Source organism: Bos indicus, chromosome 1 (assembly GCF_029378745.1).
Source record: "Bos indicus isolate NIAB-ARS_2022 breed Sahiwal x Tharparkar chromosome 1, NIAB-ARS_B.indTharparkar_mat_pri_1.0, whole genome shotgun sequence".
Taxonomy (NCBI): Eukaryota; Metazoa; Chordata; class Mammalia; order Artiodactyla; family Bovidae; genus Bos; species Bos indicus.
Window position 1 is genome coordinate 90,444,298 of NC_091760.1, and position 19,014 is coordinate 90,463,311.

The 19,014-nt window shown below is 37.9% G+C and overlaps 1 protein-coding gene across 4 annotated transcripts in view; it reads left to right on the forward strand.

Annotated features, from left to right (window-relative positions):
* TBL1XR1 (TBL1X/Y related 1) overlaps nt 1-19,014 on the forward strand; it is a 178,075-nt gene that overhangs the window by 33,983 nt on the left and 125,078 nt on the right. The window contains exon 1 of one of the 4 annotated variants that reach the window (XM_019959461.2): nt 15,036-15,935. The exons of 2 other annotated variants lie outside the window; for them this stretch is intronic. The gene's annotated coding sequence lies outside the window, so the exon portion shown is untranslated. Of the gene's footprint in view, nt 1-15,035; nt 15,936-19,014 lie in introns of those variants that run through there. One more of the 4 variants, XM_070791726.1, reaches the window with a different exon arrangement.

A 19,014-nucleotide genomic window follows, 5' to 3' on the forward strand; every position in this document is an offset into this window, starting at 1 on the left:
TTGCTTACTTTAAAATGAGATTTTAAAAATTATTGTTGAATGGTAGGAGTTCTTTATATATTACAGATACTAATCTCATATCAGATTTATAACTTGCAGGGTTTTTTTACATTCCCTAGGTTGCCTTTTAACTGTTGGTTGTGTACTCTGATGCACGGACTTGTTTTCTGTTTACTTGATAGTAGCCATCCTAATGGGCCTGAGGTGGTATTTCACTATGGTTTTTGACTTCAGTTCAGTCACTCAGTCGTGTCCGACTCTTGGCGACCCCATGAGTCGCAGCATGCCAGGCCTCCCTGTCCATCACCAACTCCCAGAGTTCACTCAGACTCAGGTCCATCGAGTCAGTGATGCCATCCAGCTATCTCATCCTCTGTCATCCCCTTCTCCTCCTGCCCCAAATCCCTCCCAGCATCAGAGTCTTTTCCAATGAGTCAACTCTTCGCATGAGGTGGCCAAAGTATTGGAATAGCCAAATACCTAATGATATTGAGCATCTTTATTGTCTTTGGCAAAGCTTAAGCTTTTAACAAGTGTTTTTGTGCAGTAGCTTGATTACTACTTCCATTTCCTTTTGTTATTTGTATTATATGTTAGTTTTAAATAAAATTTTTTTAACATTGTTCTTTTCATTCTTCTGTGCCCCTCTGATTATTTTTCAAGCAGTGTTTTATAATATTCTGAGTAAGGTGTGTGCTTGGTTGGTGAAGAATTTCTGTATTTTATTAAATCTTGACCTTTCCATTATTCAAATATGCACTACTCGGCAGATCAGTTTACCTTCTCTGGGTCCGTAGATGGTAATAAGTTACATATGCTGGTTGCAAACCAGTCTTCAGGCAGGGTAGAATGTGAGAATAAGAATAAGAATGTGAGAATAGGAATTGTGAAGAGCAAGAGCTAAACAGACTTGGAGGAAAGTTGTATGGAAAACAGAAAAAAAGCAGGGGGAGATGGAAGCAATATTAGTTCATTTAGGAAGCAAAGTAAATTGAAGATCAAACTCAGAGGAGGCTCTGTGAATGAGGAATAGAAATATCTACATAGAAATAGAGAGATCTATGTAGAAGAAGATAGAAATACATAGAACTTGGGGCCAACATTGCCTTTGTAGGTGAGGGAAATAAATATGGAGTAGAGTGGGGCTCAAATTAGTTAAATCCTTTGGCTCCGGAGAAACAAGAGCAAGGATAGTGGTCTGGGAGTGAAAAATAAGGTTCATAATTCACAGTGAATATATAGCAACTGATTCCCTGATAGCTCAGTTGGTAAAGAATCAGCCTGTAATGCAGGAGACCCCTGTTCAGTCCCTGGGTCAGGAAGATCTGCTGGAGAAGGGATAGGCTATGCACACCAGTATTCTTGGGCTTCCCTTGTGGCTCAGCTGGTAAAGAATTGGCCTGCAATGCGGGAGACATGGGTTCCATCCCTGGGTTGGGAAGATCCCCTGGAGAAGGGAAAGGCTACCCACTCCAGTATTCTGGCCTAGAGAATTCCATGGGCTGTATAAGTCTATGGGGTCGCAAAGAGTTGGACACCACTGAGCGACTTTGACACAGCGACTGAAAAGAAAAGTGTGACTGCTGGGAGCATCTTTGGAAGAAGTTTTGTAACACAGGCCAATTGAGTAATCGAACAATTTTTAATTTGCTTTAATTGTATTTAATTTATTTGTGTAGGTCCCTCACAGTTAACCATTTGAGTCAACTTGAAACCAATTGTGTTTAGCAGTATATAGGACAAAACAGTATTTAGGACTGTATCTAGAGGGAAAACTCCCTTTACTCTTGATTGGTGAAAAATTATCCTGAGATTTCACCATAGGTGAGGGAATCGAAAACACCACAGGTGTTCTAGAGAGCAGCTAGTTTTCTCACTCAGCCTGTTTACTTTTATTGTGTAAAACATCACCACCTAACACAATCTAAGGTAAGTGTTTTTTAAATATTTCTTTTGACACATACCAATAGAGTTACACCATATTAGGATGTTTATACATAAATATACTTGTTATGTAGAGATGGTGAGATCTGAAATGTATGGCTGTACTGAGTCAAGGATCTGTTTTTTTTGACCAGCTTTGAATTTTATATGGGCTTCCCTGGTGGGTCAGACAGTAAAAAAAAAAAAAAAAGAATCTGCCTGTAATGTGGGAAACCTGGTTTCCCACCAGGGTTGGGAAGATCCCCTGGAGGAGGAAATAGCAACCCACTCCAGTATTCTTATCTGGAGAATCCCAAGACCAGAGGAGCCTGGTGGGCTGCAGGCCATAGGTCGCAAAGAGTCGGACACAACTGAGCAACTAACCTTTGATTTTATATACCATGGTGACACTGGGCAAGTGACCCAACTTTCTCTTCACCAGAGCCACATTATTTGTAAAATAAAGGAGTTGAATGTCATCTTTGCTGCTACTGCTGCTAAGTCGCTTCAGTCATGTCTGACTCTGTGCGACCCCATAGACGGAAGCCCACCAGGCTCCCCCGTCCCTGGGATTCTCCAGGCAAGAACACTGGAGTGGGTTGCCATTTCCTTCTCCAATGCATGAAAGTGAAAAGTGAAAGTGAGTTGCTCAGTCGTGTCCGGCTCTTGGTGACCCCATGGGCTACAGCCTACCAGGCTGCTCCATCCATGGGATTTTCCAGGCAAGAGTACTGGAGTGGGGTGCCATTGCCTTCTCCGGAATGTCATCTTTAATCAGCATCATATCTGATTCTGTGATTGTTTCTTTTTTTCTTATAGTTTATTATTAGTTTTTCTGAGCTGTCTTCGAAACAAGTACATTTATATATAACCTTATTCACTAGAGAGAATACATTTGAAGTTCTGAACAACACGCTCATGTTCCAGACCTTTTTATCAGTGGTAGATTTGTATTCTGTATTACATGGTGAGGTGCAATCTCAGATTCTCACAAGTTGTTCCAATTTGCGTCCTAATTTTTTTTGTCATTAAAAAAATAATGGTTTTTTTTGTCCTGATTTTTAAATGAAGGTAAAGTATAAAACTTTTACTGTTTCTTGTTTATGAGTAATTTCTTCTACTTCATTCTGAGCCTGTTTGGATTTTGTTGCAGGATCTTTAGATAACTGCTTTCTGTTAGTCGCTTTCTGCATGGCACTTGCATAAAGGCTTAGACATGACTTACTCCTTATGGTAACTTCATTTTGGGGGCTGGAGATAGATAGAGCAAGGAATACTACAAGTGGATAGGAAGTTTTTTTCTTTTTTCTGCATGCGTGCTCAGTTGTGTCTGACTCTTTTCGACCCCATAAACTGTAGCTTGCCAGGCTTCTCTTTCCATGGGATTCTCCAGGCAAGAATACTGTGGGTTGCCATTTCCTTCTCCAGGGGATCTTCCCCACCCAGGAATCAAACCTGTGTCTCCTTCATTAGCAGGTGAACTCTTTACTGGTGAGTCATTGGGAAGCCCTTCTTTTTCCTAAAAGGTTATTAAATTACTTGAAAGGGGAAAAATTTTTGAATTAGAGTACTTCAAAGAGGCATATAATATTCTTTGGCTAGGTAACTCAGTTCGTAGATGCTGAAAGCAGAAGAAAGGATCAGGGATGGGTCGATTTTCCTTTTGGGCTCTGGATTTTGGATGTAGAGAAGGCATCCCATTGTGAATGTTTCTTAGCAATTGTATGTTCCAATCATCTACCTGTGAGTGTCCTGTTTGGGCTCATTTTGTTTAAGGAATTGAGTACTCGTTATCTTCTGAAAAATGTCAGCCCTTTTGACACTATACTTATTTGCTCCTTTCCTATAATCTTTGAATCCTATTCCCCCTCCTCCCCAATAAAAACCTTAATACCAGTTGTTTTTTAAAAAGGCTCCCTTACTGCTGGCTCTTTCAGTTTCTAGAGAACATGAATAGTCAGTTACATTTGGCTCTTTGTGACTTGGTATTATCCTGAAAATAACTTGTGACACAGTATTTTAATTTGATGTGTTTGCCCTTGCTGTAGAAGCAGGAGAGTGACTGAAGAAAATTGGACTTTGTGGTTCACTTTTAACTATGGGCTAAATTGTGCTGCTGCTGCTAAGTCACTTCAGTCGTGTCTGACTCTGTGTGACCCCATAGACGGCAGCCCACCAGGCTCCTCTGTCCATGGGATTTTCCAGGCAAGAGTACTGGAGTGGGGTGCCATTGCCTTCTACGATGGGCTAAATTGTGCAGTGTTTCATATCTTCTGTTCTCAAAGTACGTAAGCAAAGACAATAGAAATACACATATACCTGTTTTAATATTAGTTTACATTGGCATTTCCTCAGTTATTTTAGAAGAATTTTAGAGCAGAGGTCAACATACTGTTTCTGTAAAGAGCCAGGTAGTAAATATTTTAGGCAGCTGCTGAAGTCTGTTTGTTGTAGTGGGAAGGCAGCCATAGGCAATATGTAAATGAATGGGCATGGCTATATTCCAATAAATTTTTATTTATGATAGACATTGAAATTTGAAGTTCATGTTATTTTTAATGTAATCCCCCTCCTCCATTTAAAAATGTGAAAACTATTGTTAGCTTATGAATTGTGAAAAAGCATGTTGGATTTGGCCCATTCGCCATAGATTGCCAACTCCTGCTTTAGAAGAATGTTGATAAATTTGTTTCAATCCCTGCCCTGTCCTATTTAAGTAATCAATTGTAGAATTTGTGTAATATAACAGAACAAAGTCTAAGCTTTCAAATCTGAGAAATCCAATCTAAACCTTTAGTTTTCTTATGTGTAAAATTGGAATGCTACACTTACTGTAAATCATAGTTCTTTATACTAAACAATAACTCATCCTGGCTATTGTAAGCAGAGTAGGGAATTATTAAAGAATATTTGGTAGCTCTTAGAGTCACTGGGGAGTGCTGGAGATTGGACTTTAGTCCAAGCCTCAGGGAACATTTCCCAAAACCGTACTGCAGGACTCGGTTTGAAAAAGCTAATGTTGCTGAGCTCTAAATGCCAGAGACTCAAGTTGATTGCAGATTCTACTGCTGTTGTGCTTTTTCAGTGGCAGGAACTCTATATTGTAACCACTGGAAAGTGACTAACATTGCTGCCACCACCATCAAAAGCTGTATGTGGGGTTTGAGCAAAAATGGAAATTCTCCTTGTTACTTAATTCCAAATCAAAGTCTTTTGGAGATTTACATAATACAGAATACTATGCTATGTCCATAATTAGAAAGGAGACTGGAAATTTTAAATTCTAATTTCTGCATTAGAGATGACATGAGCTAATTAGAAATTACATTAATACATTAGGCACTGGATCATAAAATTTGTAGAAATATCCACAAATTAAAGTCTATTGAAATTTTTAGTGGTGATGAGTATGATGGATAGCCACAATAGTAGATACTTAACTATTAGTATATATACTTCTTTTTGTACTTAGGCTTCAAACAACTGTAATAAGCTCTCACCTAAAAACTATAATGTATGAAAGGTTTCTGTTCTAAGTTAGTATGTGAATTGGTTTGTTAGAACCTAGAATATATTCTGTGTTCAAAATTAAAAGGTTATAAATAATGGACTTGTTTCCAGGGTAGTCAGCATAAGATTGTTTACATCAGCCAAGTAAGTGTCTATTTCACAGAGATAAGTTCCTTCATGGTGGAAAGATCCTGAGTGTTATCAGCTTGCTACCAGGTGGCTGTTTGTCCACAGTGAAATATGGTACAGTTTGGTGTGGAGGCGAAAGGGACTCAGTTGCTGCTTACGGCAGATTATATTATTCTAAGCAGTTGGCTTCCTTTATTGGGTTTCTCTCTACAGGGTCCCTACCTATGGGAGGAGTACTTCTTTTTATCCTTGACATCAAGCTTGGCCATGGGATTTGACCAAAGTCAGTGGAAGATGGGAAGTGATATATGTCATGTCTAAGAAGCTTTGGAAGCCATTGCATGAATTGACCTTTGCTCATTTTTCTCTGTCACGAGGAAAGCAGGTGCCAGATACAGGCTTTTTCTTTTTCCAGGATTCCAGAATGAAGATGATAACCTGTAATCAACCCAAAGTCAACATAGCAAAAATGAGAAATGTGTTTTTGTTCTAGTAAACTGTGCGTGCCTACGTGCTCAGTTGTGACCCCATAGACTGTAGCCCACCGGGCTCCTCTGTCCATGAAATTATCCAGGCAAGAATACTGGAGTGGGTTGCCATGCCCTTCTCCAAGGGATCGTCCTGACCCAGGGATTGAATTGGCAGGTGGATTCTTTACCAACTGTACCACCTCATAGAACAGTAGTTCTCAGCGTGCTGTCTGTTGAGCCTAAGACCCTTTAAGGATCAAAGCTATTTTAATAATAATACCAAATTCCTTTTTTATTATGTTGATAGTTGCACTATGGTTCATAAGCAATGGTGGGGAGAAAACTGATGGTGCCTTAGCAAAAATCACTGCAGTTGCTTCGAGCTGTGCTCTATGTCACCATATATTTATAGTAAACAAAAAATTATACTTGAGGATTAAACTTATTAAAAAAAATCTTGATCTTAAGTATGCATCTTTCTATAAGCGTTTTTGAATGAAGCAGAAAGTATTGATGAAGCACTTCAGCATGCTGAAGTATGTGTTTGTCACAGGGAAAAGCACTTGTGTGATTATTTGAATTATGAGGCAAACTAGCCTCTATGGAATATAATTTTCACTTGAAACTGATTTATGAGGTTATTTTGACGTGAGTGTTTGACAGACATTTTGTCAATTAAAGTGACCCTTTACTTCAAGGAAAGCAACTGGCAATATTTGTTGCCAGTGATAAAATTCGATTTCAAGTGTAAATTAATGTTTTAGAAAATTATCAGGCAGTGTGAGCTTGATAGCTTCCCAGTATTTAGGTTTTTTCTGATGAGCTTGCTAGTGATAGTAGTGAAGGCAGTTTTTTTAAATAATTAACACTGTATTATGAAATGCCAACATTTGGGAGCTATACCAAACTCAGTGGACCAGTATTTATAACTGACTGATGAATGATGTTACAAAATTATACATAAGCAAAAGACTGACTCGTGTTGCCAGACTGATGGATTAATGTAACAGTATGAAAGGTAACTGATAAGATTAACAATTCTATACTTAAATGAACCGTTTTTTAAAAAAAGTCTTCTTATTGAAGTATAGTTGATTTATAATGTTTTAGGTTCTTCAATGAACCTTTAAGACACTATTGTTGAGCTTTGAGATAGAGTCAAAGAATGATACTCAAAGCTATTCAAAAAAGCCATCAAATATTCCCCCCTTTTCTAAATACTTATCTGCGAGTTATTTTTCTCATTTATTTCAACTGAAACAGTATTGCAACAGAGATGTTAATCTGATAGTTTATTAAGTCAGATCTTAAAGATTTTATTTTTTATTAAAATTTTTATTTTTTATTTTCTTTGACTGCACCATGAGGCATGTGGTACCAGATTGCTCAACTGGGGATCGAACCCATGTCCCCTGCATTGGACGCTTGGAATCTTAACCACTGGACCACCAGCAAAGCCCAAAGAGATTTTAAAAATATAACTCTTCTTAAAATTTTACTGTTTTGTTTTTTGGAAGATGTAGTTTATTTTAAAATAAAAAGTTTATTTGTGCTAACATGTAGTTGGTTTATTGTTTTTAAAATGGATTAACAAATCTTTGAAGTCTCACCCATGGAGCATCAAGAACTGCCTGGGACCCTTTCCCAGTTGGGACCCCAGATGTGCTGTGACACGGGACTTTGTCTGGATGTTGGTCACAACCTAGTTTGGTGATACACTCTCTGCTCTTTCTTTTTCTCTTTTCTTTTAATGTTAGTATATTGAAAGTAAACTAGATAAATTCTCTAATAAATATCTGTATTATTTATTTGTAAAAAAAAAAAAAAAGATAATTTAATTTCCAATGTAATTAATATTGTTAGAGCCCGTGTAAGCAGAAATTCTTTGAGAGTCTTGATTTTTAAGGGTATAAAGGAATTATCAGCCCAAAATATTTTAAGAATCACTGTTGTAACTATTAAGATTTTCAGAATTGTTTGCTGCTAAGTCATAACCTAGTGAAAGACGGTACATTGGCAGGGTAGCTGAGTCAACCTTGTTGCGAAGTGCAAGTTCATACAATTTCTTGAGCCTCTGTTTTATGACTGCGGCTGATTTTTGTGCGGTCACTGATTAGGCATTGAAGTTGCTGGTGAAAGATATTACCGACTTCCAAGGAATGGATTATCTTGCCGCACGATTCCATATGATTATGGAATCTCCCCATGGTTGGGACTTCTTGGTGAGCCTTTGCATGGAACGGAAATATTTTAACACTTGGTCAGTTCTGACAGTTCCATCCATATATCTCACCTTAAATCACTGCCCATACCTGTGTCTTTTGAGAACCTGACCTGGAAATCTAGCCAGATTATTGCTTCCTCACTGTGCTTCCTGTTATTGACAATGTGGATTGTGAGATGTACTGCCCAGTGGGAGAAGTTCCCTTTCTGACCTTCCTTAGCAGCTGGAATAGAAAGAGTTTTTGGGTGATACCAGCATGTTGTGCAGAGTCACTTGTAATCCAGGGTCAGATATTTTCTTTCTTAGCCAGGATAGAGAATCCCCTATGTAACAGTAGGCCTCGTGTGAGGAAAACGACTGCAGTGCATCAGGAATAGGCACGCTGAAAACGTGAGCCATCTGCTCATGCTTCACAACCAGTCTGAATCCTGCTCGGTGTACATCGTAACGCTTCATGGAGCGTTTCTGTCGCATCAGCTTTACTTGGTGGATCCCATGATGACAATTCCTGACAGGCAGCTCAGGTTTTATAGTTACCTGTGGCTAGGTGTTCATTCTCCAAAGTACAAAAGGTACCAGAAGTATTTTCAAGAGAGTCTTAGTTTAATAAAGTATGACTTGGCCCTAAAACTCTTAGGGTTGCTGTGATTCTCCTAAAGGATTTGCCAGTACCTCCTTATGGCATTCATCTGTTGACCCTTGGAGCGCCATTGCCATCAGAAGGTCATTATGGTCAAATGCCAGAGCTACTTGTACTGCAATCTGGATTGACTCAGGTATTTTCTTTTGCTCTGGGATAAACTTAAAGCTGCTGGATTTCGGATTATTCAGTAAATAGAGCAGCACACACAAACTAGTATATCTTGTTCTCAGTATCCAGAGGCCCAGCAAGCTTTCTGCTGCTTTTTGGTTGTAGTGGGTATTGACTTGCTTTTTATTTTGAAGGGAATATCCTGAATTGCCACTCTCCACCTGCTTCTAGAACTTCATACTGGTGTCAGGACCTTGTATTTTCTTGTGACTTATTTTCTGTCTTCTGGCATACCTGTCTTTTTAAGGCATCTAGAGCACTGCTGTTTCTTTTTCAAAAGGTTCTGTTGGCTTGAGTTTATCAGTATAGTGAGCCAGTGTGATGTCAAATGGTGTGATGAGATAACTACAGTCTAAGAAGGTAGAAACTTGACTTAGCGAGGCAATATAGTGAACATGTACTGCTATCCAAGTGAAATTAAAGCAGATTGTAGAGACAGAGACACCATTTGCCAGAACTGTAGCTTTATACCAGGTGCTGCTGCACTAAAGAGATTTAATTTGAATTACCAACTTTGCTTGTAGTCATTAAGGTTAAAACACTTCTTCTCTAAGAACTCTTTTATGTTCTGCATTAGCCATACAGTTGTACGAAGTGAATATCTGCTAGGGGTTGCAACTCTTGCTGCTTTTGATTCTTGGATAATCCCCCAGGAATGGCATTTTTGATTGGTAGGAGAGCTCCAGGGGTCTCTCTCTGGCCTTTCCTGGTATTACACTATCCCACTACTCCACGTGTCTTGGCATCAGTGTGGACTTTTTTCAGTGTGTAGTCAGCCTGAGACTACCCTTTTCAGCTATATGTTCAGTTCCTGAAGAAATACCGGTAAGATGGGAGGATTACTCCACTCTCTGATAAATGGACTTGGGCCTAAACTTCATATATTATTTGGCTTCATTCTAACACATATGTCACAGTGGTGCTATCTGGGTCCTCAGGATTACTTTAAGAGTTAGATTTTATAGTCCTGAAAAGGTTGGAGTGTTTTCCTTTCCCAGTGCGTGGTTATTCTGATAAGTGGCTGTTGATCCTTTGTGGAAAGCCACGACAAAAATCACAGTGCTGGTGATGCAATCATAGAGCCGTTTTTGAAGGTTGCTTTTCTCTTATTTGAGGGGCTCTGGGTCTGGGAACTTTGAGAGTCTGTGGCTTATGTTCCCTTAGTCAGGCCTAACTATATGCCATACCTGGAATTGAGTAGATTAGGGATCAGCAAACTTTTTCTGTAGAGGGCATCATATTAAATATCTTAGGCTTGTCTGTGAAAAAATTACCCAGCAGAGCTATTGTGGTGCTGAAGCATCTATGGATAATACATAAGTGAATGGGTGTGTCTGTGTTCCCAGAAAACTTTACTTATAAAAGCATTGTGGATCAGATTTGGACCATAGCTCGTTGTTTCTGGATCTCTGTTACAAATGACACAGGATTATAGTGGGATTTCCCAATATCATGATCTTGGGGACTTTTAAGGAAGGATTCTTGCAGATAAATCTATTTGATAACCAGTATGTTCCTGTTTCTTTAACTTGCTTAGTACTACTTGATGGTATAATTAGGCAGTTAACAAAATCATTTTATGCATTTTGGTCTTGAGATCTAGAGTAGGGATTGGCCAGCTACACTGTACAGGTCAGGTGTGGCCTGCACTTGTTTTTAGATGACCTATAGCTAAAAATATGTTTCACATTTTAAAGTAATTGGGAAAAACGTCAAAAGAATGATACTGTTTCATGGCAAATGAAAATTATATGAAATTCAGAATTTCATATGTAAGGGTTTATTGGAGCACAAGCCACATTTATGTATAATTGTGGCTGCTCTCAGTTTGATAGTTGTGACAGAGACCTTCCATGAACTTTAGAAAATTACTATTTGGCACATTATTGAAAATGTTTGCTGATTGCTGCTCTAGAGTTTGCAGAAAAATTCTTTCATGTCATACTTAGAAGCTGCCTTATTTTTTGTCAGTGCTTTGAGTCAAGAATTTACACTGTGAATACGTCACTTTCTTTTTTTGAGCTCTTACACACTGTTACAAGCTGTAGTCCTACTTGGCTGTCCTTGTTTGCCTACCTCGTTCCTTTCATAGTTTTGTATTACTGCTACCTCTCGATCCCCAAAGACATTCATCACAGACGACCACGTTTGATAATTTAATTTTGTCATAGCCTGAATGAACTGTCAGAGATCATCTTCAATAGCTGTGTTTACACTGCATTCAAACCCAGCCAGTTTAGATACATTCTCAGATTCCCATTACCTTGAAGGTTTCCTCATGTACTTACCTCACAGAGTGATTGTAGGAATTTAATGCTATAAATAAGATTAGCCAAGATTTTATTGAATTTTTACTGTGTGCAAGGTACTGAGCTAAGCACTTTTTTATCTGTGAGTTGTAAAGTACTTATTTAAGTGCCTGTTACATAAGTATTCAATAAAGATTAGCTGATATTTATTTTTAATTAGAAATAAATTACCCCTTCATACACCATGTACTATAAAAAACTTCATTAGCTGTTAAAGTATTAAAAATCACATTAAGTTTAAATTGGAGTGATTGACGTAACTTAATTTTTTGCCTTATAATATTGCTCCTTAAAAAAAAAAAACATAAATACAGTCAGTTCTCATTATTCACAGTAGTTAGTTTATAAAGTTGCTGTGAACACTGAATTAGAAAATATTGAACTGTTGCTTCCTAGGAAATACAGAGTTTCATTCCTGTGAGCCTCTGGTCACAACAGATTTGTCAATGGATCAATAATAATTGTTTTGTGTGCTTCTGTTTAAAGACACTTTATTGAATATATAGTTGATTCATTGACATGGCACTCATGGCCCAACAGCATTATAAATCCTGCATGAACGATGCCCATCTACCACGTTTTCTCCATAAGACACATCCACCTTCTTGTGCTTAGGGACAATAGAAAGCTTTTCAGCCCTATGCTGAATAGCAAAATCACCAGTGAAAAGCACCAAAATACAAAAATGTGGCAGTAAATTGACTGACCACACAGAGGACATTTGTTTACAGAACAAGAGCAGAAACAGTAAGGAAGAGAGCTAAACACACCCTCACTAGGTAATTTACTCTTTGCTCTTCTACACCTGTCTAAAGATTGCAGAAATGCCATTAGTATTACTTTAGGGATTACATATAACATTTAGCAAGTAGGCAGATTGCACAAATATGAAATCAATGAACAGTAAGGATTGACTATGTCAGATGCCACAATTTATCATTTATGTTTTAATTTGGGTTTTTTTTCATTTGCTTTGTGCCTTATTTTTAATTGGGTTAGGCAAAAAGTTCCTTTGGTTTTTAAATAAAAATAGAAGATGTATTTTTCATTTTCACCAAGGACTTTACTGAACTATGTATTAACTGGTTTTGTTCTACTGGCTTCTGCCATTTTTAGGCAACTTCATAATTCTATCTCCCTAAAATTTTTTATCTCCTTGAGCAAAAAAACTATCGCAGGTGATTTTGCAGTCTTCCAAGGAATTGAATTTTTTTCCGTTAAGAGAATTTTATGAAGACCGTAATAAATGGGTATCTGAAGGTGCAATGTCTGGTGAATACAGCTGGTGAATCAACTTCCTAGCCAAGCTGTAACAGTTTTTGCCTGATCATCAGTGAAGCATGTTCTTGCATTAACCTGATGGAAGATTATGTATTTTCTCTTGACTAATTCTGGATACTTTTCATCTAGTACTGCTTTCAGTGGTTCTAACTGGGAGCAGTACTTGTTGGAATTAATCGTTTGGTTTTCCAGAAGGTGCTTATAATAGAGGATGCCCTTCCAATCCTACCATATACACAACATCACCTTTGGATGGAGACTGGCCTTTAGTTGTTGGTGATTCAGGTTGCTTGCCCCATGATCTCTTCTGTTACACTGTAACTGTACAGTATCCACTTTCTATCAACTGTCAAATTTTGTTTTTAAAGTGGAACATTTTTGTTAGTTTCAGTAGAGAATCACCTGTGGAAATACATTGGATCAAGAAGGTTTTTCTTTTGCTTAATTTTTGTGGAACACAAACATCAAAGCAATTAACATAACCGAGTTGGGGTAATGATTTTCAACACTTGATCTGGATATTTTGAGTATGTTGGCTATCTTGCACCTGGTATAACATTGATTGATCTCAGTTTATGTCTTAGTTTGATGTCTCAGTTTGATCACTATCTACTTCAGCTGATCCACCTGACTGGAGCATCATCCAGTGAGAAGTCTCCAGCAAACTTTGCAAACTGCTTTTGACACATTCCATCAGTCACAGCACTTTCTGTATATACTGCGCAAGCCTTTTTTTGCATTTCAGTTGTGTTTTTACCTTTATGGAAATAATAAAGCATAATGTGTTGAAAATGTGGTATTTCTTACATTGTCAATATTAAAATGGCTACACAAAAATTGACCAATTTTGGTAAGTGCTGCTGTGAACGTGGGTGTGCATATATCTCTTCAAGACCCTGCTTTTAGAAGTAAGTTTATCTTTGATATGTCATGTATACATAAGAAAATGAGTGACCTAACTAAACAGATGTATATTATAAAGTGACAGGTAAAAGTTCTCAGTTTGACCTCATTCCATTCACTAGAGACAGCTGAAGAGTTTGGTGTATAGCCTTTCAAATGTGTTTTTGTGCAGCTAAGGAGTATGATATATATACATACACACAGATATATAAGTATATACATTGATATATGTATCATCTATATGTACATATATTATTGATATGTATCGATGTGAAAATAATGACTCATTTACATACAGTTTAGTAGTAATTGGGATTATATGCATACCGTTCTATTGACTTGATAGCCTAATTTTTTACAAAATAAAGATTGGAGTTTAAAACTGCTTAGTTCTGTGCCTTAGTTTCCTATAGAATGATTTTAGAAATGAAGAACTTTTTTTATTATGTAGTATTTTTGAAGAGGAAGATACAATACTGTCTTATTAAGTGTTTACTGTAAGAGGAGAATTATCTACTGCTAGTGATAAGTGCATCCTCTTTTATTTTCTTATTCATATGTTATTTTGATACCATAATTCAGCTGCTACTGTTTCTTCCATATCATGTTGTGTTTTATTGAATTCCTTTCTGTCTTGGTGTTGTATCTTTTCATTTTTTTTTTTCGGTAAGTAAAATTTTAGTTTTTCAATGTTTAAAAACGTCTTTATTTTGACTCTTAATGGAAAATCTGACTTGTGAGAGCAGTGCTTTCCAACCTTTTTCATGTCATAATATCTGTATGTTGCTGCTGCTGCTGCTGCTGTATAGAAAGTGATAATGTGTGTGTGGTGAGTGAAATTGTTTGCAACAATTCTCTTCAGATTACCTGGTAACCCATTCATTTGTAACACACATGTTGGTGAAGGTCTGTAGGAATCTGGTTTCAAAGTATTTTTCCCTTTGAATTTGGAGGAAACTGCTCTGTTATCTTTTAGCATCCTATATTTTTGATGAGAAGATGAATGTTAGAGTGATTCTAATTTCTGGAACCTTTCTCAGTGTTCTGAAATTTCTCCAGCATCATCCTGGATGTGGGTTTTTTTTTTTACTTGGTTTTTGTTGCATTGCATGTCTTTCAATTTGATGACTGAATTTTTCCTTAGCTCTTGGAAAGTTAAATGTGTCCCCTTGTTTGGATTAATTTCCCTCTACTTTTGGATATCTTATGTAAGTGGATGTTGGGCCTCTTAGATTTTAATTCACATTTTCTATTTTCTTACAGTTACCATCTTTGTGTGTGTTTTCCTTTACTTTGAAAGTAAGGTAAATTTCCCTTCCCTGTAAGGGAAAATCTCTTCGGCCTTATAGTATAGATAAGTAATTTGGTGTTTAGTTTTGCCTGTCCGTGTATTACTACACCCCCCACCCCCACCCCCGCCCCCCAACACACACACACATTTTTCTTCTCTCTGTTCATCTTGCTCCTCTTTTATTCTGTTAAGTTTTTCTCAGATGTTTGGGGAATCGTGGCTGATACTGGCGGTTGAAGTGTGTCTGCCTCAGTAAGTAGTTCTTTCTCCACCAGGCCTTTGTGTTGAGTGGTAGTTTTGGTGATAGATTCTTAGATGTGGACCAGCAGACCAGCCCTCCGAGAGAGAGTGGCTGAGGAGTGGGTAAGGTAGTGTGCCTCTCGCCTGCATAACTGTGGAGTCTTTAAGTAATGCAGCGGAGTAGTACTTTTTTAGATTTCACTCAGATAGTATTCAGATTGCTCCATTGCCCCTCTTTTCTTTGCCTTTTCCCTTTTTCCCCTTTTATTTCCCTCTTAGTGTTGGAAGCTTGATGGTCCTTCCATCTTTCTGCTCTGCTTTTCCCTCAGATCTGGCTACTCTCATAAGAAGCCTGACCCAGGCAGAAATGCCTTCTTTATGGAGATCAGCTCCCTGGCTCTATCTTAAAGGCAGAAGCTGCCACCCCTTGCATCTCAGTTCACAAAGTGGGGGGAGGGGATCATCTGTCCAGAGTAGGGTAATGTAGCCCCCTGATGAAGTCCCCTAATTGTTTCCTCCTTCTGGGAGTTGTGATTAATTTGATTATAACTTAGAATTTCTCTCTCTCGTCCTGGAAAAGACTTGAGTGTCTGACATATGATTTCATCCTTTTTCCCTCTTTTATTCCAGTCTTGCCATTATAATTTCTATATACCCAGAATTCTTTAAAATTTATGATTGTCCAGTGATGTCTTTTCTTGATCTGCAACGGTGTTATCATTTAAAGATAATTATTTTTTTCCTGTCATTTCAGGGGGACCTTGGGCTGGAGAAGAGAGAGAGACATCTATTTCAGTCCACTGCCTCCGACTGTAATTGGCCAATTTGTGACTAATTTTTAAAGGTAGAGAAGTCTTTAAAAAAAAAAGTGTTAGTTGCTCAGTCCTGTCTGACTCTTTTGCGACTCCGTAGACTGTAGCCCACCATGTTCCTCTGTCCGTGGGATTTCCCAGGCAAGAATACTGGAGTGGGTTGCCATTTCCTTCTCCAGGGGGTCTTCTGATGTTGTTAAACACATTCTTAAACAACATCTCTCTCTCAGTGTTCCTTAGAAGATTTACTAAATCATCCGGCCCTGGCCCCCTGTAGTAAAGAATATTTAATTTTCCATCTAAGTTGTAATGCTCATTGCTATTCTGTTGTAGAAGAAAACATGCATAACCATAGTGACCCTGCTGGCCATCACCTTCTGAATGCCCCCCCCACCCTTTTTTAGTATATAGGGTTATACATGTGAGTAAAGTCATCTTTTTTTTTTTTTTTAAATTGTAAAGTCTTTATTGAATTTGTTAGGATATGGTTTTGGTTTTCTGGTGGTTAGGCATGTGGGTCTTAGCTCCCCAACCAGGGGCTGAACCTGCATCCTCTGCATTGGAAGGCAAAGTCTTAACATTGGACTACTAGGGAATATACATATTGTTTAAAGAGACAGTGTATATTGGAGAATATCCAGTCACTCATGAAGATGGTCAGGAAAAGGATAAAATTGTGTTGATATCTCTAGTGAAGCACAGCAAAAAGTAAGGAAGTGTTTTTGAAAATGATTTAGTAAAAACCTGGGGGAAAGGAATAAGAATAGCTAGAACATTTTTGTTCTTTGAGTCTTGTATGGGTGTTCAGTGTAGTTTTAGCATATACTCTGCTGGAGGGGGAAAAATATGATACTTATGTCCCAAATACTACTTTTCACTTAACACTTTGTAAACCCCGTCCCATCCCCCTCCTCCTCTTTGGTAGTGTCTTTGAGATTGGGTGAAGGATTTTATTGCCCAAATGTTTTTAACATCAGACTTTTGATGAAAATTTGAGATGTGTCAGTGCATACAACTGTAATAATGACAATGAGTATAGTCATTCTGACATGGCTTTCAGAATCTTTTGGTCTGTGGTCCACAGTGAGACATACATTTAACATTGCTGCTTTGTATAGTGTGTAACCCTGGAATCAGAGTTGTGTCAAAGTGTTTGCCTTTGATGTGATACACTCATATTATCTATTTCATTAACAAAAAGTATGACCCATTAACTTTATTTTATGATCTAATAATTGGTTATAACCTGCAGTTTGAAAAACTTTCTGGTTTAAATCCTGGTCTCTGGGAAAAGTGGGAAGATGGAGGGGTTTGGATTCTGAGAGACTGAGGGAATTTTAGCTTAATAGTTTTGGGTAATTTCCTTTGAGTCTGTTTTTGCAGCTGTAACTGGAAATAATAATATTTTGTTACCTTGATTGTGAGAATTGGAAATAAATGAAAAGTGCCTAGCAGTGCTAGGAATGATGTAGATATTTAATAATTGTAAGGTTTATTATTATCTTGGTTATTTTTATTACATGCCATCTGTCCTATTAAGTAGGCATTGAGATTCAAACGTTCTTGCTTTTAGGGAAGTAGATAACATTTTATTAATACAGAGGCGTAACTGTCCTACAGGATGAAAAGGATGTTACTGGAGCGTATTAGAGGTATAGTAACTTAAAGGAAGTCCGCATTGGGAAATTACAGGTGTGCCCTCTCTTTCCCCAAGGAACAGGGTCTCTCAAATTAGCTCCAGTTAAATTTGATACATAAAAGAGGAAAGGAAAAACAGGAATCATTTTAAAGCTGCAAAGCCAAGCATTTCAGAAAGTTGCAATTGTGCTTTGACCATAACGAATTGTTTCCACTTTCTCACTTCATGAATAATTGGACATCTTGAAGAATATGACAGTCGTAGGGACTAAATTCTCATGTTTCCCTTCAATAGCAGCAACACAGGGCCTCCAAGTCCAGTATTCTACCTTTATAGCTCAGTTTTGTCTCCCACTAGATACCAGCTTTTCCTCTACTGTTTTTCCTCTACTGTTCTTTATGATTTCTGCTGCAGTGTGATTTCTGCTGACCCTATGTCACACTCTTGATTTCTTGACTTCTGGCTATTTTAGTTGTAAGCAACAGAAATTGAAGCAAAGAAAGAGAAATGATATGTGGTGGTTGAATGAAGCAAAAAAAAACAAACCCTGAAGAGCAAGAGATCTGGGTCATAGGAATCAATGAGCTGGTTTGGCGGAAGTTGCTAATCTGCAGTTATTTTCCTATATAGTTTTTCTCTCTTCACATTCAGATACCTAGAAGAGAATCTGATTTGCCTAGCTTTGATTGTTTACATTCTTTGGCCAGGGGAGGACAAGATATGCTGAATGAAAATCCAACCAGGACTCGGCGCAGTAGAAGCTGTATTGTGTTTTTAAAGCAAAATTAGATGTTGTTCCAGAAGGAGACTGTATGCTTACAGCCAAAAACAACAGATGTCCAGTACTGTGTGTGTGTGTGTGTGTTTGTGGAGGGGTGTATATATATATTTTTCAAACTCTAGAGAGAAGATGTGTCTGGTTCTTAATCATTATCCTGCATAGAGTATGTATACTGGGCATGCTGTGTGGTTTAAAGAAGTGAACAGAATTCTGGGGAAATATGTGACTCAACCTTAGGGTATTTTGAAACTATGTGATATGAGAGGAGAGATAATAAGCAAATATAATGTCATTCCCAGGATTTCACATTCATTTATTTTAATATGCCACATTATATGACCATATTTACCTTTTATAAAGTTTACTCTGGAGGCATTGTAAAGGTTGGAGTGAGGGTGAAGGACTGTTTAAAAAGATAGAGGCAGTGAGAAAGTTGAAATGCACATTTATTAGGCCCTCTGATCTGATTTAATTTCCTACCATTTTTCCCTTACTTAACCACCATCGAACCACACTTTTGCTTACATCCAGCTTGTTCTCATCCCAGAGTCTATGTACTTTATTGGAATTCTCCCACCCTTAGTTAGCATTTGCTTGGATTTAACTCATATTTCCCTCCACACACACCCCCGCCCGCCGCCTTCCCAGCTGTAGTCTCTAATCTCAGTGCCTCTTATGGCATTTCACTATC